This window comes from Chiloscyllium punctatum, chromosome 8 (genome assembly GCF_047496795.1).
Source record: "Chiloscyllium punctatum isolate Juve2018m chromosome 8, sChiPun1.3, whole genome shotgun sequence".
In the NCBI taxonomy this organism is placed as follows: Eukaryota; Metazoa; Chordata; class Chondrichthyes; order Orectolobiformes; family Hemiscylliidae; genus Chiloscyllium; species Chiloscyllium punctatum.
Genome location: NC_092746.1, coordinates 32,260,636 through 32,286,657, shown reverse-complemented (window position 1 = coordinate 32,286,657; position 26,022 = coordinate 32,260,636). Strand labels below are relative to the sequence as shown.

The following is a 26,022-nucleotide window of genomic DNA, read 5'->3' as shown; positions in this document are numbered from 1 at the left end:
AATCTGATACTTGCATCAATTGAATTATTTGATATCCCTCAGTGTGGTTCATAAAGACAAGCAAAAACCTTCGACTGTAAAGAAGTGAGTTTGGTAGTGACCAGCATGGCTGAACAGTTGTCATACACCCAGAAACATCCTGCACCTTTCTTAAATTTTGTTGCTCTTCCAATTCCAATGGATAATAGGCAATGACTGCCATGATGTGCTGCTAGTGAGTCAAATAATTTGGGAAAGGAATCCCTTCATACATCTAAACATCTACAAATTCTCTTTTGGGAAAAATTAAAGGCAGAACTGGCAATCTGAAAGAAACTGCCACACCTTGAAACATCTGGCTATCTACAAGAGCAGGTTGAAACCTAATCTTTCAGCTCCAACTTACTACTTATCTCCCCAAAAATATTCACCGTCTAGAAGGCACATATCAGGAGTATGATGGAGTGCTCTCCACTTGTTTGGAAGAGTGCAAATAAAACAATAGTTGAAGCTTGATATCATCCAAAGCAAAGTAGCCTGTTTGGTTGGGTGCCAATCAACCATCTTCAACATTCACTTCCTTCAATACTGACATACAGTAGCAGCAATGTGTACCATTCATGAGATTCACAGCATTAACGTACCAAGTCTCCTGTCAAAACTGGCCTTTCTAGAAGGACACGGGAAATGCCATCAGCTGCAAGTTTCGTTCCAAGCCACATACCATCCTGGAATGGAACTGTATTAACTGGGTTAGGGTTAGCGTTAAGGCTTCGCTGTTGCTGGGTCAAAATCCTGGAACTCACATCCTAACTGTGCTGTTGGTGTCTATACACTCCAATGACTGCCACAGTTTATGGAGAAGGTAACTCTCAACAAATTCTCTACGGCAAATAGGGGTGGGTAATAATGTTGGCCTAGCCAGGGATGCTAAAATCACTTGATTTTTGTTAAAACAATATCAGATTGGAAGTTCAAACTTTAATCCAAAATTAACCTAACAAGGTATTTATCTTGAACAGGTAAATATCCAAAATGGCTGAGGAATTTCAGTTCACTTTTTTTTACTGTGCTGTAGTTAGAACTTGAATTAAAAAGAATTAGTATATTTTTAAGTGGAATATTATCTTCATGTTAGCAGAAGAACAATTTTCATACAGTATCAAATAACTGCATGTATCAAATTTGTTATTGACATTATTTTAAAAACTTCTAGTTTATCAAGTTAAGAAGTCTTTTTGTTGCTATTTGGTAATTGAGAGGAAAAAAAAGTACATAAATCTTCATTGAACAAAATTAAACAGTAATGTTATAATCAGGAAGTGACTGCTCAAGGGCTGATGATGTTATGTTACAAATGTGGAGGCAAATTAGTTTTTTTTCTTTATAAAATTACAGTATTGAATACAAAACAAAAATAGCAGACTTTTTAAACAATCTGTTTGAAATAAGAAAGTATAAGGGGGTGGGAGGAAGCAAATTTGAATTTGCATCACAGGAGATAAATTCAGTATTGAGGATCAACTATCCATTATGCACCCCAATTAATCAGACTTAAATGGAAAGAATTATTGATAGTTGATCTTCAATGCTGAGTCTATCTCCCATTAGTAAATTTAAAATCTACGCAAATGCAGTTGGACATCAAAAAACTGGAATTATAAGAGTGAAGGCATAAGTAACCAAAAATGTCTGTAGAGCTGAGCTATAAAACATGAAAATACTGAACTTCATCAGTTTCTGGCAGGGTCTTTTTTTCAAAGATTTTAAGCATTAAAAAAACTGGAACTTTTATCACTTTCGCATCATAAAAAATGTACTTGGGGAAAGTTTGTGCGTGTTCTTGGGCTTTACTCCAGTCAATTTTACAGTAATTTGTGGACTCGTTCTATTGAATCAAGATGTGCCTTCAACATCAGAAAGTTAAACTTATAAATTAATTAAATCTCCATATCTGAGTTCTGAGGTTGTTGGACACGACCACTAGATCTGTAGGACATCTGCAGAGATGTAGCTCGACTCAGACTCCACATGATCTATTGATGTCTCTCTCTTCAGTAAGACATGTTGCCATGAGAAGTATTATAAAATCCAAATAAGGTTATGGTTATTTTGCCAAGTGAAGAATATGAGCAATAAACAGGAAATCCATTTATCAGCAAATGAAATGAAATGTGAAATTGGTGTAAAAGAAAATACTTTGGAGTCTTTATTTCATTTAACCATTTTCGCAGAAGCAGCATTGCTACATTACAGAAGATGGGCATTCAGCTTGTCAATCTGCACCAATACTCTCGACAAAACTTACTTCATGCTACTCCCCACCTTTTTCCTGTTGGCTTGGCCATTGTCCTTTTAGATAACAATTCAATTCCCTCCTGAATGCTTCAGTTGGACCTTCTGCCATTATGTTTTCAGGCAGCGCGTTCCACATACTAACCACTCAGTGTGTGAACGTTTTTACTTATGTTGCTATTGCTTCTTTTGCCAATTGACTTTAAGTTTGTGCCAGCTTGTTCTTGATTTTGCCACCAATGGAATCAATGTCTCCTTTTTGAATCTGTCCAGACTTCTCATAATTTTGAATATCTGAATCAAATCTCAAGCTTCTCCAAGAAAATAAAGCATCCCAGCTTCTCCAATCTATTTACATGGCTGGAGATTCCCCCCCGATCCATTCTCAAGAATCCTTTCTGTATTGTGTATTATCTTTTCTAAGGTGTGTTGAAAATGAATCTGAAGGGTCTGAAAAGGTTACGACTTGACTGTGTTCAGTAGCACTACTCACTATAACGATGTTGTGTGGATTTGTGCAGAGATCAAAGTAGGATCTTTTTGGTGAAAGACCTAAAGCTGGGTCCTCCCAACAGTTTTTGCAGCCTGGGTCTGATACAGGAAAGGTTGGGAACCACTGCTCTAGAAGAGTTGTCGTCTTAGAAAAGAGGAGGCTACCCTACACACACCAGACTATTAAGCCCCCCAAGGACTTACACAGGTAGAAGATATGGATGGCAGCACACAATCAAAATGTGACACCTTGAATTAAGTGTAATACTCCAGTTGGACAAACTAGTTTCTGAATAGGTTTCATCTAACATTCTGGGTTTTATACTCTATGGTCCCAAGAATAAAACCCAGTGTGCAGTATGCTTTATTAACTCCTATCTCTCAATTTGTCTTGCCACCATCAGTGAATTATGCACCTCTTAACCATGTCTTTCTACTACTGTACCCTTTGCTATATATTGTCTCTTGTCATTCTTCAGGCCAATGTGACATAAAGATAGATAGCAAAGTAAGTTGTGAAGAGAACATAAGGTGTCTACAACAAGATTTAGATGGTTAAGTGAGCAAGCAAAGATGTGGCAAATGGAATATATTGTGGGAAAAAATGAAATTATTTATTTTGGCAGGTAGAATGAAAAAAGAAGCATATTATCTAAATGGTGAGAGCTCTGAGATATGGAGGGATCTGGATGAATGCGCGCATGCATCATAGAAGATTATACAGGTACAGCAAGAAAGTAGGGAGCTAATAGATGTTACTGTTTAGCACAAAGGCTGGGAGATTATGTTGCAATAGTCAGGGTACATGTGATACTGTGTTTTGTGTATTGTGCACAAAAATGAGACAGGCTATAAATATGGAGGGACCATTCAGAGAAGGTGCACCAGACTAAGATATGGCAGCCCTTCATGCCACAGCATGTCTTCCACTTATCAGCATTACACTCTCTGTGCCAATTCTCACCGCTCCAAATAAAAGGAAATCTGAAACAAGCACAGAAAATCATGGAGAAACTCAGCAAGTCTGGCTGGTAGCGTCCATGGAAAGAATAATATAGTTAACATTTCCTATCCAACATGAATCATCTTCAGTGCTAAAATGGTTGTAAAATAATTAATTTTTTTAATACTTTTGACACAGGAGGAGCAAATAGAACAGATATTGGGGAAGTCCAGTGCAAAATACTGCTGTCTTATGAGAAAAAGTTGAACAGATTAGGATTGTATCCATTGGAGGTTAAGAAACTAAGAGCTGACTAAATTGGAACACAAGATCCTGATGGGTCTTGAGAGGGTAGATATGGAGAGGATCTTTCCTCTTATGTGACAATCTAGAACCAAAGCATGGTGGTGAAAGATAAATAGACATGTAAATTAAGGTGTGAAAGGGAGACAATGAATCCTCTCTTGAGAGTAAAATATTTTGCATTGGACTTGTTTCAGATTTTTAGCATCCTCCATGTTTTCCTTTTATTTGGATACTGTGAGAATTGGCACAGAGAGTGTAATGCTGATAAGTGGGAGACATGCTGTGACATGGAGGGCTGCCTTTTCAAAATACAGCTAGAATGAAGTCCCAGAGCACTGAGGCTGGCCTTTAAAAAGACACGAGGGTTGCCTCCATATTGTTTCCATGAGGCGGCAGGCCTGACACCTGTTATAGCCAAGTTCTCCTCAAATGAAAATACGAAGATCTGAGGCATTTTCTCACAAGTCAGTTTGTGATTTTTTACGACTCAGTGCTCTGTAACCAGAAATGAATACTCGGGGCATAGTGTAGATTTAAACCTTCCAGACTGGCCTCTAACATGGTTCTTGTTGCCAGACAAATCCAAGAAAAATATCTAGAGCAACATCAAGAACTCACCATTGCATTCATTGAGTCAAATATTTTGTTTATGTCAATAAAATATGCAAAATTTTGTGTGAACAGGAAGCTTCATAAAATTTGTGTAATTGCTTCATGATAATATGACTACAATTTTCTATGGAAAAGGAGAACATTTACTTACATCAGTCATCTTTTTAATACCAAATATCTTTGTGCCTTATTATTCATCGATGGATCCTGTCTTATCATGAAAATTCATCCTTTTGATCCTTTTCTTTACTGGGACATATAGTAAGTTAGGGGAGAAGCATTACTATACTGACTTCAGTCTGATCCTCATCCTGCAATGCCACTAGCCTCTATCTATCCTCTGAGCAAAATAATTGTCTAGAAGTACAGTGAGACAAGAGAGCCTCATGGTCTCCAGTACTAGAGGCAGTAATCCAGAGGTGAATTGTTTTTAAGGTGCTTGTCATCTTCTCAAGGTTGGTGCAATCTTGTTTGTGAACGTTGTGATTTGACTTTGTTCTTCTGTGCCTGAGAGAAGAGGACACAAAAATTTGCCATTCAGCAGGAAGAAAAATCAGAAATAGGGCATAGAATTTAGAATGAATACCTGAAAAATCATGTGGAATTGGTCATTTTCATGACCCAATTCCAAATATATATATCCAACATGCAAAATTCTACATGTATGCACCAATGCATACAACCTGTCATATATTGACATGCTGTCTCAAGATTCATGATCAGCAGTATTTTTATTGCTTGGTATTTCCTGTCAATTATTGAATTGATATAATTTATGTATGTTTATAATGAAATCATCAGGGTTATGTGTGGTATAAATATAGTATAATAATTGTTTAATTGATTGTTTGAGTATTGTGATACCTTGAAAGCATTTATGATTTGGTTTAAGACCATAAGACATAGGAGTGGAAGTAAGGCCATTCGGCCCATCGAGTCCACTCTGCCATTCAATCATGGCTGATGGGCATTTCAACTCCACTTACCCGCATTCTCCCCGTAGCCCTTAATTCCTTGTGACATCAAGAATTTATCAATCTCTGCCTTGAAGACATTTAGCATCCCGGCCTCCACTGCACTCTGTGGCAATGAATTCCACAGGCCCACCACTCTCTGGCTGAAGAAATGTCTCCACATTTCTGTTCTGAATTTACCCCCTCTAATTCTAAGGCTGTGTCCAGGGTCCTAGTCTCCTCACCTAACGGTAACAATTTCCTAGCGTCCACCCTTTCCAAGCCATGTATTATCTTGTAAATTTCTATTAGATCTCCTTGTAATCTTCTAAACTCCAATGAATACAATCCCAGGATCCTCAGCCGTTCCTCATATGTTAAACCTACCATTCCAGGGATCATCCGTGTGAATCTCCGCTGGACATGCTCCAGTGCCAGTATGTCCTTCCTAAGGTGTGGGGACCAAAACTGGACACAGTACTCCAAATGGGGCCTAACCAGAGCTTTATAAAGTCTCAGTAGCACAACGGTGCTTTTATATTCCAACCCTCTTGAGATAATTGACAACATTGCATTCGCTTTCTTAATCACGGACTCAACCTGCATGTTTACCTTTAGAGAATCCTCGACTAGCACTCCCAGATCGCTTTGTACTTTGGCTTTATGAATTTTCTCAACGTTTAGAAAGTAGGCCATGCTTGTATTCTTTTTTCCAAAGTGCAAAACCTCGCATTTGCTCACATTGAATTCCATCAGCCATTTCCTGGACCACTCTCCCAAACTGTCTAGCTCCTTCTGCAGCCTCCCCACTTCCTCAGTACTACCTGCCTGTCCACCTAACTTTGAATCATTGGCAAACTTCGCTAGAATGCCCCCAGTCCCTTCATCCAGATCATTAATATATAACGTGAACAGCTGCGGCCCCAACACTGAACCCTGCGAGACACCGCTTGTCACCGGCTGCCATTCCGAAAAAGATCCTTTTATCCCAACTCTCTGCCTTCTGTCAGACAGCCAATCCTCAATCCATACCAGTAGCTCACCTCGAACACCATGGGCTCTCACCTTGCTCAGCAGCCTCCCGACTGGCACTTTATCAAAGGCCTTTTGGAAGTCTAGATAGACCACATCCACTGGTTTTCCCTGGTCTAACCTACTTGTCACCTCTTCAAAGAATTCCAACAGGTTTGTCAGGCATGACCTCCCCTTACTAAATCCATGTTGACTTGTTCTAATCTGACCCTGCTCTTCCAAGAACTTAGAAACCTCATCTTTAATGATGGATTCTAGAATTTTACCAACAACCGAGGTTAGGCTAATTGGCCTATAATTTTCCATCTTTTGTCTTGATCCTTTCTTGAACAAGGGGGTTACTACAGCGATCTTCCAATCATCCGGGGCTTTCTCTGACTCCAGTGACTTTTGAAAGATCTCAACCAACACCTCCGCTATTTCTTCAGCCACCTCCCTCAGAACTCTAGGATGTAGCCCATCGGGGCCAGGAGATTTATCAATTTTAAGACCTTTTAGCTTTTCTAGCACTTTCTCTTTTGTAGTGGCAACCATACTCAACTCAGCCCCCTGACTCCCTTTAATTGTTGGGATATTACTCATGTCTTCCACTGTGAAGACTGACGCAAAGTACTTATTAAGTTCTCCAGCTATTTCCTTATCTCCCATCACTAGGCTTCCAGCATCAGTTTGAAGTGACCCAATGTCTACTTTTGCCTGTTGTTTGTTTCTTATGTATTGAAAGAAACTTTTACTATCATTTCTATTATTACTGGCTAGCCTACCTTCATATTTGATCCTCTCATTCCTTATTTCTCTCTTTGTTATTCTCTGTTTGTTTTTGTAGCCTTCCCAATCTTCTGATTTCCTAGTGCTCTTGGCCACCTTATAGGGTCTCTTTTTCTTTAATACATTTCCTGACTTCCTTTGTCAGCCATGGCTGTCTAATCCCTCCCGGATAATCTTTCTTGGGGATGATCCTCTGTACAGTGTCTTCAATTATACCCACAAATTCCTGCCATTTTTGCTCTACTGCCTTCCCCGCTAGGCTCTGCTTCCAGTCTATTTTCGTCAGTTCCTCTCTCATGCCCTCATAATTACCTTTATTTAACTGTAACACCACTACATCCGATTTTGCCTTCTCTCTTTCAAACTGCAGACTGAACTCTTACCATATTATGATCGCTACTTCCTAAGTGTTCCCTTACTTTAAGATTTTTTATAAAGGCACGGTGGCACAGTGGGCGGCACGGTGGCACAGTGACAGTGGTTAGCACTGTTGCCTCACAGCGCCAGAGACCCGGGTTCAATTCCGGCCTCAGGCGACTGACTGTGTAGAGTTTGCACGTTCTCCCCGTGTCTGCGTGGGTTTCCTCCGGGTGCTCCGGTTTCCTCCCACACTCCAAAGATGTGCAGGTCAGGTGAATTGGCCATGTTAAATTGCCCGTAGTGTTAGGTAAGGGGTAGATATAGATGTAGGGGTATGGGTGGGTTACGCTTCGGCGGGGCGGTGTGGACTTGTTGGGCCGAAGGGCCTGTTTCCACACTGTAAGTAATCTAATCTAATCTAATTTAATTACATAGCACTAGGTCCAGAGTAGCCTGCTCCCTTGTGGGCTCCATGACAAGCTGTTCCAAAAAGCCATCCTCTAAGCATTCCATGAATTCCCTTTCTTTGGATGCACTGCCAACATTATTTACCCAGTCCACCTGCATATTGAAGTCTCCCATGATCACCATGAACTTGCCTTTCTGACATGCCTTCTCTATTTCCTGGTACATGTTGTGCCCCTGGTCCTGACCACTGTTAGGAGGTCTGTACATAACTCCCATTATGGTTTTTTTGCCTTTGTAGTTCCTCAATTCCACCCACACAGACTCCACATCATCCGACACAATGTCATTCAGTGCCATAGATTTAATTTTGTTCTTAACTAACAAGGCCACCCCACCCCCTCTGCCTGTCTCCCTGTCTTTTCGATAAGTTAAAAATCCTTGGATGTTTAACTGCCAGTTCTAACCCCCCCTGCAACCACGTCTCTGTGATGCCTACCACATCATAATCATTCACAATGATCTGTGCCATTAGTTCATCTGCTTTGTTACGAATGCTACGAGCATTCAGGTAAAGTGCCTTCATGCTAACTTTCTTATCATTAGAGTTATTGGAAGTCATAAGATGTCCTAAGTTATCCTTCGTTTTTTCTGCATTCCCAGTCTGCCTCAAGTTTAAATCCGCCTGCACACATGCGATCCTGCTGCTTATCTTTCCATTTAACTCCATACTCCCTGTCGCTTTCACTTTCCTTCCCCCCCCAACTCAGAAGTTTAAAGCCCTACTGACCACCCTATTTATCCTTTTCCTAGAACATTGGTACCCGATCGGTTCAGGTGGAGACCGTCCCAATGGTACAGATCCCCCCTGTTCCAAAACTGATGCCAATGCCCCATGAAGTGGAATCCCTCTTTCCCACATCAATCCCTTAGCCACGTGTTTACTTCCCTAATTTTCTTAGCCCTATGCCAATTGGCACATGGCTCGGGCAGTAATCCGGAGATTATGACCCTTGAGGACCTGTACTTCAATTTCCTTCCTAGTGCTTGATAATCCCCAAACAGGTCCTCCACCCTAGTCTTGCCTATGCTGTTAGTCCCAACATGGACCACGACAACTGGATCCTCCCCTCCCGCTCCAATATCTTTTCAAGCCAGTCGGAGATGTCCCGCACCCTGGCACCGGGCAGGCAACACACCATGCAAGACTCCCGATCCGGCTTGCAAAGGATACTATCTCTCCCCCTAATTATAGAATCCCCTATAACAACTACTTGTCTTTTTGCTCCCCCCTCTTGAATGGCCTTCTGCACCATGGTGCCGTGGTCAGCTGGCTCATCCTGTCCAGACCCCTTTTCCTCATCCGTACAGGGAGCAAGAATCTCGTACCTGTTGGACAAGGTCAAGGGCTGAGGCTCCTGCACTCCTGAACTCAGGTTCCCCCTACCTGCCTCACTTACAGTCACACTCTGATGTCCCTGATCACTAACTGAATGTGAATTACTTAATCTCCCAGGTGTGACTGCCTCCTGAAACAAAGCGTCCAGGTAACTCACCCTCTCCCGGATGTGCCGCAGTGTTTGAAGCTCAGATTCCAGATCATCAACTCTGATCCGGAGTTCTTTCAGCATCCAACACTTGCTGCAGATGTGGTCACTGCCATTCACAATGGGATCAGCCAACTCTCACATCATACATCATTTACTGTTATCCTCTAGCAATTTTTATAGAGTAATTAGAAGACTTTGAAATGTTCAGGATTTTGTTTTAACTTGTATTCAGCTCCTCAGCCTAGGATGGTGAACTGGTCAAACTGTGCATTCTCTGAACAATTGTGGCCTAAAATGGCCAATAGAATCCTTGGATTTGCGTATTTAAAAGATGATTAAGTGAATATTTCAGGCATCTAGCAAGCTGCCTCTTTCAAGGTTTTGCCTCTTCATCACGTTAACTTCATTTTGAGGCCATTCCCTTCTTGAAGTTTTTATTCCTGAAGTTTTTTTTCCGGTGTTTTAGAGTCATAGAGATGTACAGCACGGAAACAGACCCTTTGGTCCAACCTGTCCATGCCGACCAGATATCCCAACCCAATCTAGTCCCACCTGCCAGCACCCTGCCCATATCCTTCCAAACCCTTCCTATTCATATACCCATCCAAATGCCTCTTAAATGTTGCAATTGTACCAGCCTCCACCACTTCCTCTGGCAGCTTATTCCACACACGTACCACCCTCTGCGTGAAAACGTTGCCCCTTAGGTCTCTTTTATATCTTACCCCTCTCACCCTAAACCTGTGCCCTCTAGTTCTGGATTCCCCGACCCCAGGGAAAAGACTTTGTCTATTTACCCTATCTACGCCCGTCACAATTTTGTAAACCTCTATAAGGTCACCCCTCAGCCTCCGATGTTCCAGGCAAAACAGCCCCAGCCTGTTCAGCCTGTTCCTACAGCTCAAATCCTCCAACCCTGGCAACGTCCTTGTAAATCTTTTCTGAACCCTTCCAAGTTTCACAACATCTTTCTGATAGGAGGGAGACCAAAATTGCACGCAATATTCCAACAGTGGCCTAACCAATGTCCTGTACAGACACAACATGACCTCCCAACTTCTGTACTCAATACTCTGACCAATAAAGGAAAGCATACCAAACACCTCCTTCACTATCCTATCTACCTGCGACTCCACTTTCAAGGAGCTATGAACCTGCACTCCAAGATCTCTTTGTTCAGCAACACTCCCTAGGACCTTACCATTAAGTGTATAAGTCCTGCTAAGATTTGCTTTCTCAAAATGCAGCACCTTGCATTTATCTGAATTAAACTCCATCTGCCACTTCTCAGCCCATTGGCCCATCTGGTCAAGATCCTGTTGTAATCTGAGGTAACCCTCTTTGCTGTCCACTACACCTCCAATTTTGGTGTTATTTGCAAACTTACTAACTGCAGCTCTTATGCTTGCATCCAAATCATTTATATAAATTACAAAAAGTAGAGGGCCCAGCACCGATCCTCGTAGCACTCCACTGGTCACAGGCCTCCAGTCTGAAAAACAACCCTCCACCACGACCCTCTGTCTTCTACCTTTGAGCCAGTTCTGTATCCAAATGGCTAGTTCTCCCTGTATTCCATGAGATCTAACCTTGCTCACCAGTCCCCCATGAGGAACCTTGTCGAATGCCTTACTGAAGTCCATATAGGTCACATCTACTACTCTTCCCTCATCAATCTTCATTGTTACTTCTTCAAAAAACTCAATCAAGTTTGTGAGACATGATTTCCCATGCACAAAGCCATGTTGACTATCCCTAATCAGTCCTTGCCTTTCCAAATACATGTTCATCCTGTCCCTCAGGATTCCCTCCAACAACTTGCCCACCACTGAGGTCAGGCTCACTGGCCTATAGTTCCCTGACTTGTCCTTAGTGCACTTCTTAAACAGTGGCACCACATTTGCCAAACTCCAGTCTTCCATCACCTCACCTGTGACTATTGATGATACAAATACCTCAGCAAGTGGCCTAGCAATCACTTCTCTAGCTTCCCACAGAGTTCTTGGGCACACCTGATCAGGTCCTGGGGATTTAGCAGTCAATTATGAGAGAGCATAGTTTTAGGGTAAGGGACAGGAGATTCAGTGGGATTTGGAAAAAAAATGTTTTTACCCAGAGGATGGTGGGAATCTGGGATGCACTGCCTGGAAAGGTAGTCAAGGCCAGAAACCATGTAACCTTTCAAAAATATTTGGATGAGCACTTGAGATATCATAATATTTGGGGATATGGAACAAGTGCAAGGAATTGGGATTAACGCACCTTTAGTCTTAGTTATGTTTGTGCAGACTCAATGGGCCAAAGGGTCCTTTCTACACTGTATGAATCCATTTACAAGAGCAGGGGGCCAGTGAATTGCCTCAAGTCAGAGAAAAATTATTTTGTGTTACTTCATTGATTGGTCAGAGACCTTAGATCATTAATAATTAAAAACTGAGGAAAAACAAGACACCCACTTCTGTGCCCTTTGGTACATGGAGAGCATCCTTGGAGATTATTGATCCAAAGCCTGTCATTATCCCTACCCTAGAGGTGCCTAGGGTGCATAGAAGCAGGAACTCAAGAACATGAGTTGATCTGCCAGGCTCCCATAGTTACTTATATTTTCATATTTTGTGTATGAAATTTATCCACCTTTACCTGTTTCAAGACATCCAGCACTTCCTCCTCTGTAATATGGACATTTTGGAAGATGTCACCATCTATTTCCCTACAGTCTATATCTTCCAAATCCTTTTCCACAGTAAATACTGATGCAAAATACTCATTTAGTACCTCCTTACTCTTATACTCTGTGCCATGGCTGATGAAAGCAAGTGTCCTGTATGGCTTTTTAACTACTAAATAGAAACTGAAAGAACTGCGAATGCTGTAAATTAGAAACAAAAACAGAAGTTTCTGAGGAAGGATCATTAACTTTGATTTCTCTTCACTGATGCTGCCAGACCTGCTGAGCTTTACCAGCAACCAGTTTTGGCTTCTTAACTATTCTATTAACTTGCTCTGCTGACTTCAGGGATCTGTGAATAATTACTCCAAGGTCCCTTTGTCCCTCTAAGCTACCCAGTGTCCTGCTATTTATTAAATACTCTGTCATCTTATTTCTACTTTCAAAGTGCATTGCCTTGCAATCACCAGGATTAAATACCATCTGTCACTGGTCTACCCATCTGATTAGCCTATCTATATCATCCTGTAGCGTACAATGATCCTCTTCACTATTAACCACTCTACCAATCTTGGTGTCAACTGCAAATTTGCTTAACATTCTCCCACAATTTCATCTATATCATTAATGTATAGAACAAACAATAGGGGTCCCAATATGGATCCTTGTGGTACACTACTGGACACTGGCCTGCAGTAAGTCAAGCAGCCTTCTACCGCTACTCTTTGTGTCCTATTACTAAGCCAGTTTATGATCCATCTTGCCAAGTTTCCCTCAATTCCCATGTGTTTTAACCTTCCCAATCAGTCTTCTGTGTGGCACCTTGTCAAAAACTTTGCTAAAATCCATATAAAGTACACCAACTGAACTTCCCTCATCAACACACTTGATCACATTTTCAAAAGATTCGAGCAACTTTGTTAGGTTTGAACTTCCTCTGACAAAGCCATGCTGACTATCCCTATGCTTTACCAAGTGGTTAATTTGCTCCTTCAGAACTTTCTCCAATAATTTCCCTACTACTGACGTGAGATACACCGGTCTGTAATTTCCTGATTCATCTCTACCACCGTTCTTGAAAAGTGAAATCACATTAGCCATCCTCTTGTCCTCTCGTTCTTGCCCGGTGCCCAGAGAGGGAGTAAAAATATGCGTCAGAACCTCTGCAATTTCCTTATTCATGCTCCCGCAGCAGCCTGGGATGCAATTCATCTGGGCCAGGGGACTTGTCCCTTTTTTAAAGCCTGGCAAAGCCTCCAATACCACCCTATTAGCAAGGTCCAACTGTGCAAGTTCCTCGCAGTCCCTTTTCCTGAATTCCATACCTGCATTCTCCTTTTCCAGAGTAAAGACCAAAGTATTCTTCTAACACTCTTCCATTATCCTGTTGTTTCACACACAATTTGATCTCTTGATTCCCAATGGGCCCAACTCTTTCCTGGGTTAACCTCTTCCCTTTAATGTATATATAAAATATCTTTGACTCTCCCTAATCATGTTTGCACGTCTTTGTTCATGTCCCCTTTTTGCTCTTCTAATCAATTTTCTGAATTTCCCCCTTGCACTTTCTGTATTCCTCTAGGGCCACAACTGAATTGTTTCATTTGGACTTGCTAAAAGCCCTTCTCTACTTGCTCATCCAGTCCTAAATGTTCTTAGACATCCAGGGTTCCCTGAATCTATTGTTCCTACATATCCCTTTAAAGTGTACATGTGGGGTATGTTCTCTTCTTAGCTTCTTTTTGTATGCTCCCCCTCTGCACTGCTGTAGACTTAACTGCAAGGATCTGTTCCCAGTCAACTGTGGCCAGATCCTGCTTTATTTTAATATAACCTACCTTCCCTCAATCCAAAGCCATTTTCTGCAGGCCACCTTTTTCCGAGTCCAAAACAAATTTAAACCATACCATGTCGTGGTTCCAACTGTTACAAAGCTCCCCCTTTGCCACATCGATCACTTGTTCACTTCCTTCCATAGAACTAGATCCAGTGCTGCACTATACCTTATTGGACCTTCTACATACTGATACAAAAGACACCCCTGAATACATTTCAAAGCATAGAACTCCTCTAAACCCTTAACACTATGCCCGTTCCAATCATGTTGGGAAAGTTGAAATCCCCTGGTATAATTTGTGGCACTTCAAAAGCAAAGCTTGTTTTCTTGTTGTGTTCCCTAGAGGGATGTAAATTCCATCCCTCTCTTTGGCAATAGCCTACATCTGTCTGTTCACAACTATAGTGCCCATTTGAACCCAAGATGAGCTTCCAATTTCATATTCCTCCTATCGTGAAGATACTGTTTTCACTTCTGTTAACATCACTCAACTTTGATCCTGTCTCAGTTCATCCACTGCTGAAACCCTCATTCACATCTTTGTCTCTCTCCTAAACTGAACTATTTTAATGCACATCTTGCTGCTTGACAGGCTTGCATTTTATTAACTTGTAAAAGTCCTTTCCCCTTCTGTTTTGTATGTGTTGACTTACATTGACTCCCAGTCAATTGATTTCAAAATTCTCATCCTTGTTTCCTCCATGTAGTTTTGCTTCTCCCTCTGTCTATAATCTTCTCCAGGCCCACACCCTGTGAGATTTCTGTGCACCTTTAATGTTGGCCTCTTGTGCATTCCCAATTGTAATTGCTGCACCATTAGTGGTAATGCCTTCATTAACTAGGCCTCAAGTTCTGGAATTTTCTCTCTACACCTCTCCACTTTATTTGCTTCCTTTAAAACACTTCTTAGAACAAATCCTATTTAACACATCTGATCTAATAACTCCTTTCTATAGCCCGGTGCCATGCTTCGTTTTGTAATGCTCCTCTGATGTGCTTTGTGATGCTTAGTATTCCAAAGGTGCTATTTAAATATAAGTTTTTATTAATGGCAACAGGTTCACTCATTACACTTGGGAAACCTTGCCTGCATAATTTATGATCTTCAAACCAGGAATATTAAGTATAGATGGGGCAGTCAGGATGGGAAGCAGGCAGATGTTGCCTAACTTGATCCTCCTCCAACTTAAATGAAAAACAAATCCAGCTCTTGGATGCAAATAATTCATTAAATGATGTTTACTACAAAGAGCACACTTCTTTTCACTCTGTTCCCTTATTTAGAAAAAAAAGTGTAGATGATTTTGCTGTGTTTATTTTCTGCCCTAGAGCGCCATCTTACAGAGAGAATTGTTATTAACTTCACTTGACATCACACCTATCTCCTTTAAAGATACAACTTTGTGATATATAATCAGGTAAGCTTGATCATTTTAACATAGTGTTCCTATTTTTGTCTAATGTTTAGCCAGCCAATATTTTATAACACTAAAGTTGGGTTAGAATGAAAATGAATGTTGTCAGAATTGTGAACTCTGCTTTGGAAGTTGTTTTAAAAGAAAGTACATTATCTATCTGTGCTCCTGGAAGAGGGTTCTTGTTGAACTGTGATAGTGTCCCTACCTCTGAGCCAGGAGGATTAGCTTCAAGTCCTATTTGCTCCAGAGATGTGTTATAACATTTCTAAACAGTTCGATTAAAAATCTATGTGCTAATTGATTATTTGATGCATGTAACATTGGATAGCAATTTAACACTATTAGATAGTTATTGCTCATTAGAAGAGGGACTATCCTTGGTGTTCTCAATCGCCTTAAGGCCATATAAATATTTTCTTGGGAACAAAATGCTTCTCATCAAGAATTTATGACTGATTTTCAAGAGCAAAGCATGGACAAAAGTTGGTACTGACTTCCAATTTTATGCTCCCAGTTCATGACTTCTAATATTCTGAAGATTAAACATAGCATAAAATATATTGAGGGAGTTTCCAATTCCATGCAGTTGAATCCCATCACTCTGTGTTCCATCAATGCTGGTGTGCAGTTATAAGATTATCTAATTTATATCTATCACTGGCACAAACAGACTTAGTTCTCAAACATTGTTCTGACAATGAACATGGGGGGGGGCACGGAGGGGGCACCTTAACTGCTGACATTATTTAAAGCTTAGGAATCAGAGTTACCACAAGGATGAAGAGTGAGACGGTCATGTTATTTGAACAAATCCCATCTGAATGAATGTGTTCAGTTTTGGTTGCAAAACCTCAGGAAAGATATTTTGAATGAGGAATAGCACAAATTCACCAGTATAATACCAGAGCTTAAGGACTAACTAGTGAGCACAGCTTTGAAATGCCCAGTGATCATAGAAAACACTACAGTGAGGATTCGTTGACTAGGATGGCTGGTTTGTGATGCAGATCATGCATGGTCAATTCCCACCCCATCTAAGGTTACCATAAAGGCTCCACCTTCTCAACCTCACCCCTCGCCTGAGGCATGGTGGCCATTAGTTTACATTCACTGTTGGTCATTTCTCTCAGTTGAGAGAGCAGCTTATGATCCTCTGGGACAATGGTGACTTTTGCTATTGAAATGCTAGTCTTTTCTTTAAACAGCTTGGGGAAATTTAGCTTTTTTTACGAAATGGAGACAGTTTAATATTAGCAATTTCATGCATATTTATTTAAATACATGAGAAAAGATAGTGAACTGAAAATGAACTTGTTAGTTTGGACTTGAGTTCTATGGAAATTGCAAGGCACAGCCCCGAGATTTCAAAACCTGCGTTCCAGAATTACAATCTCCAACTTCAGTCAAACAATTGATAATGATTGATATTATGGAATTATTGATAATTCTTCATGTAGCATAGTCAAAGCATTTCATTATTATTTAAGTGCCATTTATTTGAGAACAAATAGCATATTTGACACTTGACACTGTGCAGAAATATATTTGAATTTTGCATTTAAGTTCAAAGCCAGATAATCAAATCCAATGCCTGAATAATGAGACCAGTTTACAGCCTGAAAAAAAAACACTGTTGACACTCATGAATTTGGAAACAAATATTACCAAAGCCATCAAGAGTCAGATATGTTGTTCGACTAAAATTTAGTGTCATTGCTTTCATTCAACAATAGTTGCATTGAAGTTACAATGTGGGAGGCCCAAAGTTTTGCAGCTCAAGGCATTAGGGAGCAACAGAGAACACAGTGGGAGTCCCAGGCAAGTTATATACAGTTGAAGTGTCTGACATTCTCCTTTCCTTTTTCAAACACATCAAAGAGAAATTTCAATTGTAAAACCCATTCTGCTAATAGTATTGCAGGCAGCAAAACAAAACCTATATCAATTGGCACCAAGGTTACCTGATAATGATCTAAAATATATGAAAAATCTTGGCCATAAACTACATACAATTGGATGTTTGACAACTGTGCCACTTACATGAAGTTTTACTTCAAGAATGGCACAAGCCCAACATAAACACTGTAAAAATATTCTGAAGGTGTGAATCTGTGAAATGAATGCCCGAGTTTTCCAGAAATGTACATCATGTGTACAAAATGTTGTGCATAAGAGCTTCTGTGAGGAGCAAGAACCTTTTCAGTAAAACTGTTATTGAAATGGAAAGCATTTGTTAAAGTTTTGAACAATAAGATTCCTACAGTCAAGTCATGCAATGAAAGGAATCCTCAATTTTAGTTGCAAGAAAATGGGGATCTTCCATTTTAGCTGCAAAACAATGGAAAATAAAGAGATTTGAGTTATTTCTGCATGTTTGGATGAGAGTGAGTGAGGGCCCCAGAATGGATGAGCTAACTCACATAGCATCACAGTACAAGAAACCATTCAAGTAGAGCAAACAAAAAGCAATTTAGTGGTTGTAGAGGACGGTATAGTGAGGGTGAAAGACACTGTCCTGTGCAGCCAACAGCATGAGTTGAGAATGCTATGTTGGTTGCCTCGTGTTAGGGTTTGGTCCATCTGCTTAGGGCTAGACAGGAACCTGGAATGGAAGTGAAAAGATCTCGTTGTCATGGTCTATGAAGGTAGTAATAGGCAGGATGAGGTAAGAGGTTCTGTTTCAACACTATAAGAAGCTAGGCACCAAACTGAAGAGCAGAATCTCAAAAGTTATAATTCAGAATAATTATCTGAATTATGTGCCAATTGGCAGATGGGCCATCAGATCACTGAAATGAATAAATGGCTCAAAGGCCTGTGAGGGTTCTACTTCATGGGTCACAGGTATCAATACTTGAGAAGGTGGAATATGTATCATTGTGATGGCCTCAGCCTCAATTATGCTAAGACTAGTGTTCAAGTAAACTGCAAAGCTAGTTTAAAAACTAAACAGTAAGAGTGAGAACTTAAGCTTGTATTGATGTAGAAGTCAAGAAGTTGAGTCAGTCATATAATGTTGGAAACAAAAATCAGACAATACTAAGAATGACTGCAGTACACATTAAAGTTGAATGCTGTCCACAGTCTGAATGAATGCTCTGCAGCATCACAAGAAGGTTAATGATAAGTGCGACCAAGTTCTATCTGATACCTCATGCTCACTCTCTTTGGTACTGCATCCACCTCTGAGCAAGGTTCTGTCAATATGACTATTATATACAGCATTGTCAGTCAATGGTTCTCATTGACCTCATCCTCCTAAAGTACTTAGACAATGGTGCTTCCAACTCTCTCACTTGGAAAAATATCACCATCTTTGTTATGTCTACACCATCACTAACAACAGTGCCTGCACTTTCATCTTCCTCAATCTCACCCTTTGTCTGATTGCAGGAGAAAATGGCCAAAACGTGGCTGAGATGCCAAAGGAAGATGGCAGGGAGACGAACATTTAATTTCTCACCCAGTATGAGGAGAAATTTCTTGATCTCATGGATATACAGTCTACAGTGTTCAGCAACTGGGGGAAGCTGGTATTACTGGCAAAGTCCACTACTCAGGTTTGTACCGCTGATCTCAGCACGGGCAAATAAAGAGCAAAGAAAATTACAGCACAGGAACAGGCCCTTGGGCCCTCCTAGCCTGCGCCGATCCAGATCCTCTATCTAAACCTGTTGCCTACTTTCTAAGGGTCTGTGTCCCTCTGCTTTCTGCACATTCATGTATGTGTCTAGATACATTTTAAATTACGCTATCATGCCCACCTCTCTACCACCTTCGCTGGCAACCCATTGCAGGCACCCACCACCCTCTGCATAAAGAACTTTCCATGCATATCTCCCTTATACTTTTCTCCACTCATCTTGAACTCGTGACCCCTAGTAATTGAGTCTCCCATTGATGAAGTCGTGCAATTTGGCATAAGTTGTATCAGTCACTGCCCAGTTAAATTTGAGAGTTGAGGATTGGGAGATTTCAACAGGCTCCCAGAGATCCTTGGAGACAGCCAGACACATAGTGCTGCTGTCTTTTTGTTGGACACTTAAATTAGGATGGCCACCCCTTCCTTCACATCAAAAGTGCTGCTCCAGCTGACAACACACTTGTGTTGCAGTCTCCCAGGACATGCCTACTCTGTGATGGCACACCGCTTCACGCATCTGAAAGAAATGGTACACTGTCAGCTTCCTGAATCTCTTCCATAACCTGAGGGCTTTCCACTGCAGCTTCTCCATGAGGAGATTGTTCAGCAGTTGCTGGAATTTCCTGTTAGCCCTGGGCTTGCTGAAGTCGCAGTTTCTCTACAATGTCTCTATGTTGTGGTACCATAGTGATAGTAACATCTCTATGTACAAGTACCTAACTGACTGTCACCAACTCCCCTGAACTAAGATCAGATGGTAAATGTACTGGCTGCAGCGGACTGACCACTGTTCTGCCCTCAAACCCCATCCCTCCAAATGCAACAGGGACAGAGACCTCTGGACCTCACCTTCCACCTCACAAATCTCTGGAAACATTGCATTATTCTCTGCCACTTCCACCACCACCTCGAAAGATATATTTCCTTCCCCACCCTTATCTGTGTTCCGCAGAGACCATTCACTCCGTGACTCCCTCATTAGGTCCTTGCCCCATCACCAACCCAACCTCCACTCCCAGCACCTTCCTTTGCTGCCGCAAGAGGTGTAAAACCTGTGCCCACACCTTCCTCCCACCCCTCCTCACCTCCATTCAATGCCCCAAAGGATCATTTCATTTCCAGCAGAGGTTTTGCTGCACATTGACCCACCTTACCTACTGCTTCTGTTGCTCTCGATGTGGTCACCTCTACATTGGGGAGACAAGACGCCAACTCATGGAACAGTTCAGGGAACTTCTCTGGGACATGCACCAAACAACCCCACTGCCCTTTGGCTGATCACTTCAACTCTCCCTCCCACTACCAAATCAAAACTACCAGACCTACCATACAGATTTGATAAGGTTCCCCATGGTAAACTAATAGAGAAAGTGAAGTCACATGGTGTGCAGGGTGTTCTAGCTAGGTGGATAAAGAACTGGTTGAGCAACAGGAGACAGAGAGTAGTAGTTGAAGGGAGTTTCTCGAAATGGAGTAAGGTGACCAGTGGTGTTCCACAGGGATCAGTGCTGGGGCCACTGTTGTTTGTGATATACATTAATGATCTGAAAGACGGCACTGTTGGTATGATCAGCAAGTTTGCAGATCACACGAAGATTGGGGGAGTAGCAGAAAGTGTGGGGGACTGTCAGAGAATACAGGAGAATATAGATAGACTGGAGATTTGGGTGGAGAAGTGGCATACAAATGTGAGGTGATGCATTTTGGAAGTCCAATTCCAGAGCAAATTATACAGTAAACGAAAGAGCCTTGGGAAAAGTTGATGAGCAGAGAAATCTGGGAGTTCAGGTCCATTGTACCCTGAAGGTTGCTGCACAGGTGGATAGAGTGGTCAAGAAGGCATATAGTATGCTTGCCTTCATCAGATGGGGTGTTGAGTATAAGAACTGGCAGGTCATGTTAAAATTGTACAAGACTTTGGTTTTGCTGCATTTAGAATACTGTGTACAGTTCTGGTCACCACATTACCAAAAGGATGTGGATGGTTTGGAGAGGGTGCAGAGAAGGTTTACGAAGATGTTGCCTGGTATGGACGGTGCTAACTATGAAGAGAGATTGAGTAGGTTAGGTTTGTTTTTATTAGAAAAAAAGGAGATTGAGGGGGACCTAATTGAGGTCTACAAAATCATGAAGGGTATAGACAGGGTAGATAGAGATAAGCTTTTTCCCAGGTTGAGGGATTCAATAATGAGAGATCACGCTTTCAAGGTGAGAGGTGAAAAGTTTAAAGGGGATACATGCGGCAAGTACTTTACAAAGAGGGTGAGAGGTACCTGGAATGTGTTGCCAGCAGAGGTAGTAGAGGCAGGCATGATAGATTCATTTAAGGTGCATCTGGACAGATGCATGAGTAGATGGGGAGCAAAGGGATACAGATGCTTAGGAATTGGGCGACAGGTTTAGACAGTAGATTTGGATCGGCTCAGGCTTGGAGGGCCGAAGGGCCTGTTCCTAGGCTGTAAATTTTCTTTGTTCTTTGACTGGCGGAAGAACACCTCATCTTCTGCCTCAGAACCCTTCGATCACATGGCATCAATATTCTTGCCCCCCACCTGATCCCAGATCCAACCCTCCAACTTGACACCGCTCTCTTGACCTATCATACCTACCTATTGTACTTCCCACTTATCCACTCCACCCTCCCCACTGACCTATCGCAATTACCCCCCACCTGCATCCACCTATCGCCATCCCACTGATCTCTGCCCCCCCCCCCCCCCCCAGCCCCACCCCAACTCCTCCTATTTATCTCTCAGCCCCCTTCTCCCTCCACATTTCTGATGAAGGACTGATGCCCAACATGTCAACTCTCCTGCTGTTCAGATACTACCTGACCTGCTGTGCTTTCCCAGCGCCATGCTTTTCAACTTTGATTCAACTAAGGATTATTCCCCTCAGACTTTCAGACATTGCTGTATGATTGAAGCACAAGTAGATTGTTTGCTACATGAGCTGATAGCATATACTGTCGTTGTGACATTAATGTAGCACAGTACTATACAGCAGTATGTTCACTTACTTCACTATTGAGTGCTGGCACCCATGAAAAGCAGCCTGACTTTCTTCCTGCGCTAAAAGAAAGCAATGACAGGACTGTGAGCATGTAAATTCTGAACAAAGTAGCAATATGCGAAAAGGCAAAGCAGAGCAGAAATGCTGGCAGTGTCAATGTAAGTACAAAGTGAGAGAGTCTTCTGAAAGCAAGCAAAGAACCCTAACATATATCAAGTACCAATTCATGAGATAGGTTTATATTCCTCAATGCAACGTGGTCTGGCAATGTCACTAATGCAAAGTATGGGTGAGCTCTAAAATGCAGTATTGGAGTTCTGAACTTTACCATAAATTATTGTAATAATATTGTAATTGATAGTGATTGCAGGGTTGTATGAAATCATTTGTCTGGCTATTTAAAAGTCCTTTTATTCACACCCAGCTGATTTCAATCACCATTATAAAGATATCATACAGTCATAAGTTATACAGTACAGAAATGGACCCTTCAATCCAACTGATCTAGTTCCATTTGCCAGCATTTAGCCCATATCCCTCTAAATCATTCCTATTCATGTACTCATCTTGATGCCTTTTTGAATGTTATAATTGTAACCGCCTCCACTATCTCCTCTGATAGCTCGTTCCATGCACCACTCTCTGCTCCTCAGGTCCCTTTTAAATCGTTCCCCTCTCACCATAAACCTACACCCTTTAGTTTTGGACTCCCCTACCCTGGGAAAAAGACCATAGGTATTCACCCTATCCCTATCATGATTTTATACATATCTATAAGGTTACCCATCAGCCTCCAAAACCCCAACCCATTCAGCCTCTCCCTAGAGTTCAAACCCTGCAATCCCAGCAACATCCTTGTAAATCTCTTCTGAACCCTTTCAAAATATGTATAAGAGGCAAGCAATATGCTTTTTAAATGTTACCAAAAACAAAAAAAGTCCCTCCTGGCCTGTTTACGGTAGGGAGTGCATGTAAATGTAGTTGTGTGGCTAACTAACATCCATCCACAACTTGGTTTAAAAGATCTACAAAAAAAGTGGTGGGAAGTAAGCAGTGGTACCTTCATCAGGGGAGGGTGCCCTCAGGAGCACCCCACTGAGACAGTTCCCCTATTTCTCCTGCACAAACTGCTTTACACAGCCTCCTGGCCCGAAATCCTTAGGTGTTACCTTCTCAGGGAAGCCTTTATCTTCCTGAGTCTTTCCCTGCATTATTGATAGTGTCCACTACTGAGCTCTGGCACTGCTGGGAGTGAGGGGTGAAGTATTAACCAATTAACCAACGTAACTGGCCTGCAGTGTGGTACCGTTGTTGGAAAGGCACAAGGAGGTGGGGTTTGGAGGGAGTGAGTCAGTTTTCAGCTGCCTTTCCTTCCTGGGTTGGAAATGAAATGGTGGTTAGCAGTCCACCAACCCCCCACCCCCGCCGTAAAGTCCAGCCCCATATAAAGCTAAACAGCTGGTTTCTCTGGTGTAGGATGGAAGTGTCATCTCCTCTGTGATTCATGCCAAGGTTTATTTATTTACATGTCAGTGATCTGTGAAAGGAACCAGTTTATTTATTTCTGTATGGGCTGCAGATAAACGAAATACTATTGGTTCAACTTTTAACTCACCTGCTTTGGTGAAGTCCAAAGCCAAGCTCGCAGTGTCTTCTTCAAATATACAGGTTAGGCCCCACTGATGAAGACATAATCTGACACCAAACCAGAGATGGATGTCTGAATGCAAAGTAAGTTTACTTTCTAAAACAAGTCCTGCTCTGGGCCAAGAAAATCAACATTGCTGCACAAGGACCTAACAGGAAAGTTTGGAACTCCTGCTGAGTGGGCCTCACTCTCTCTTTGCTCAGCTGGGATTTCCTTCTTACACAATCGAAGTTGCACAACTAAGACCACTTGTCTGCATCTGCTTGTGATTACCCAAGCTTTATCACCTTTTCCCTCACTATGGGAGAGTTTCTTGGAATTGCGTTGCTGGATCTCATTGGGTCAGTCTTATGGCTTTTTATTTCATTCATTTTAAATCAATAAGAGGAATTTGGGCAAGTTGCTTAGAGGTGTTCTCTGACCGTCCAAGTTTCCAATATTCAAAAAATAAAAACAAAAATTATTGTGGATGCAGGAAATAAAAACACAAAGTGCTGAAGAAATGCAGGAGGTCTGACAGCATCGTCTCCCCATAAGTGCTGGGTTTTTCCAGAATTTTCTGTTTGTACTTCAATTATTCACGACATTTGACCATAAGATATAGGAGTAGAATTAGATCATTCGGCCCATTGAGTCTGCTCCGCCATTCAATCATGGCTGTTGTGTTTCTCACCCCCATCCTCCTGCCTTTTCCTCGTAACCCTTGACCTCCTAACTAAAAAAAACTACGTATCTCTGTCTTAAAGATACTGAATGACTTGGAGAAGGGATAATGTAGTGTAGGAACTCTCCCATAATTCCTCCATTATCCTCTACACTGCTGTCCTGGTGTCCATTATCTCTCGTTAATCTAAACCGTAACTGTCCTTCTCCTGGCTGTTAGCTCACCCAAGCACATTCTTCCTTGCTGACTTAAACTAGTTTCCACCATCCAATTTTAATTATTTATAATATGCATCGTATTCAAATTCCTCCACGTACTCGCCCTATGTAGCTGTGCAAGCTCCTCTAGCTTTCAGTCCTCTGACTGTGGACTTTCCATGTTTCCATCTACCTCCACACCATCGTTCGAGCAAATGTATTCAATCATTTTTCACCTGCTATTTAAAAGTTACTTTGTTAGTTCTCCCCTTAATACAGGCCGATGCTACAGTACAATAACAAAGATGGACCATTTTGTCAGAATGCAATCTTCCATCTGAGACCGATCTGTCTTCTCTCGTCAACACAAAAGATCCCATGACACTGTTCAAAAAGACACAAGGCGCTACTTTTGGCATCTTGATTGAGCATTTAGCTAACTGATATTTTTGGGGACCACACTGTATGCAACATGGAGAGAAAAAGAAAATCCTGAAGTATTTTAGAGGAGTAATGAACTTGTGGCTGCCATTTTCCATATTTTACAATATTGCCTTCATCACATTCCTTATATCTTTTAAAGTGCCGTTCTTTAGGTGTGACCTGCTTCAGAATATTGTAAAGACATAAAGGGCATCATATTTCTTTTTCATTGCTACAAAGGCAAAATATTATGATCGCTGGAAATATAAAATAAAAATAGAAAATGCTGGAAATGCTCTGCAAGTCAAGGTGCATATGTGGAAGTTAATGAGCTGAAATTTATCAAAGTGTCAATTTCAGGCAGTTTTATGGGAAGTTTCTCTGCATGAGCTGTAGCATGTTTTTTTCTCACCATTTTCTGGTGTTCTCCTTATTATGTAAACATCATGCTTCCATGGCACTGCTGTTGCATGATCTAGTGTTTCCCAGCAGCAAAGATACACACCACTGCCAGAGCCTGCCAGGATTTTCACCAACTGTGCCATATTTAAAGCCCAGCTGTGCAGCAGGTTAATTGCTGCCCACCACATATAGACATTCATAGTACACATAGCAGGAGGGAATCAAGAAAGAAAAGCCTCTGAGGGTGCATAGATGACACAGTGACACTTCATTGCAAATAGAATCTCACATTTTAAATGTAATATCACTTTACATCATCAGCTATATAATTGACTGATATTGTAACTGCAGCTACGAGAATCAAGCTACAGGCTACCCATCCTTAGCACGACACCATGTTTGAACACTGTCTAAT

The 26,022-nt window shown here is 41.5% G+C and overlaps 1 long non-coding RNA gene across 1 annotated transcript in view; it reads left to right on the top strand.

The window, feature by feature from the left end:
• LOC140480226 (uncharacterized) overlaps positions 1-25,459 on the top strand; it is a 51,793-nt gene extending 26,334 nt beyond the window's left edge. Inside the window, exons 2-4 of the long non-coding RNA XR_011961220.1 lie at positions 15,530-15,618; positions 19,012-19,178; positions 25,062-25,459. This is a non-coding gene — a long non-coding RNA (uncharacterized lncRNA). The remainder of the gene's footprint in view (positions 1-15,529; positions 15,619-19,011; positions 19,179-25,061) is intronic.
• The last annotated feature ends 563 nt before the right edge of the window (positions 25,460-26,022 follow it).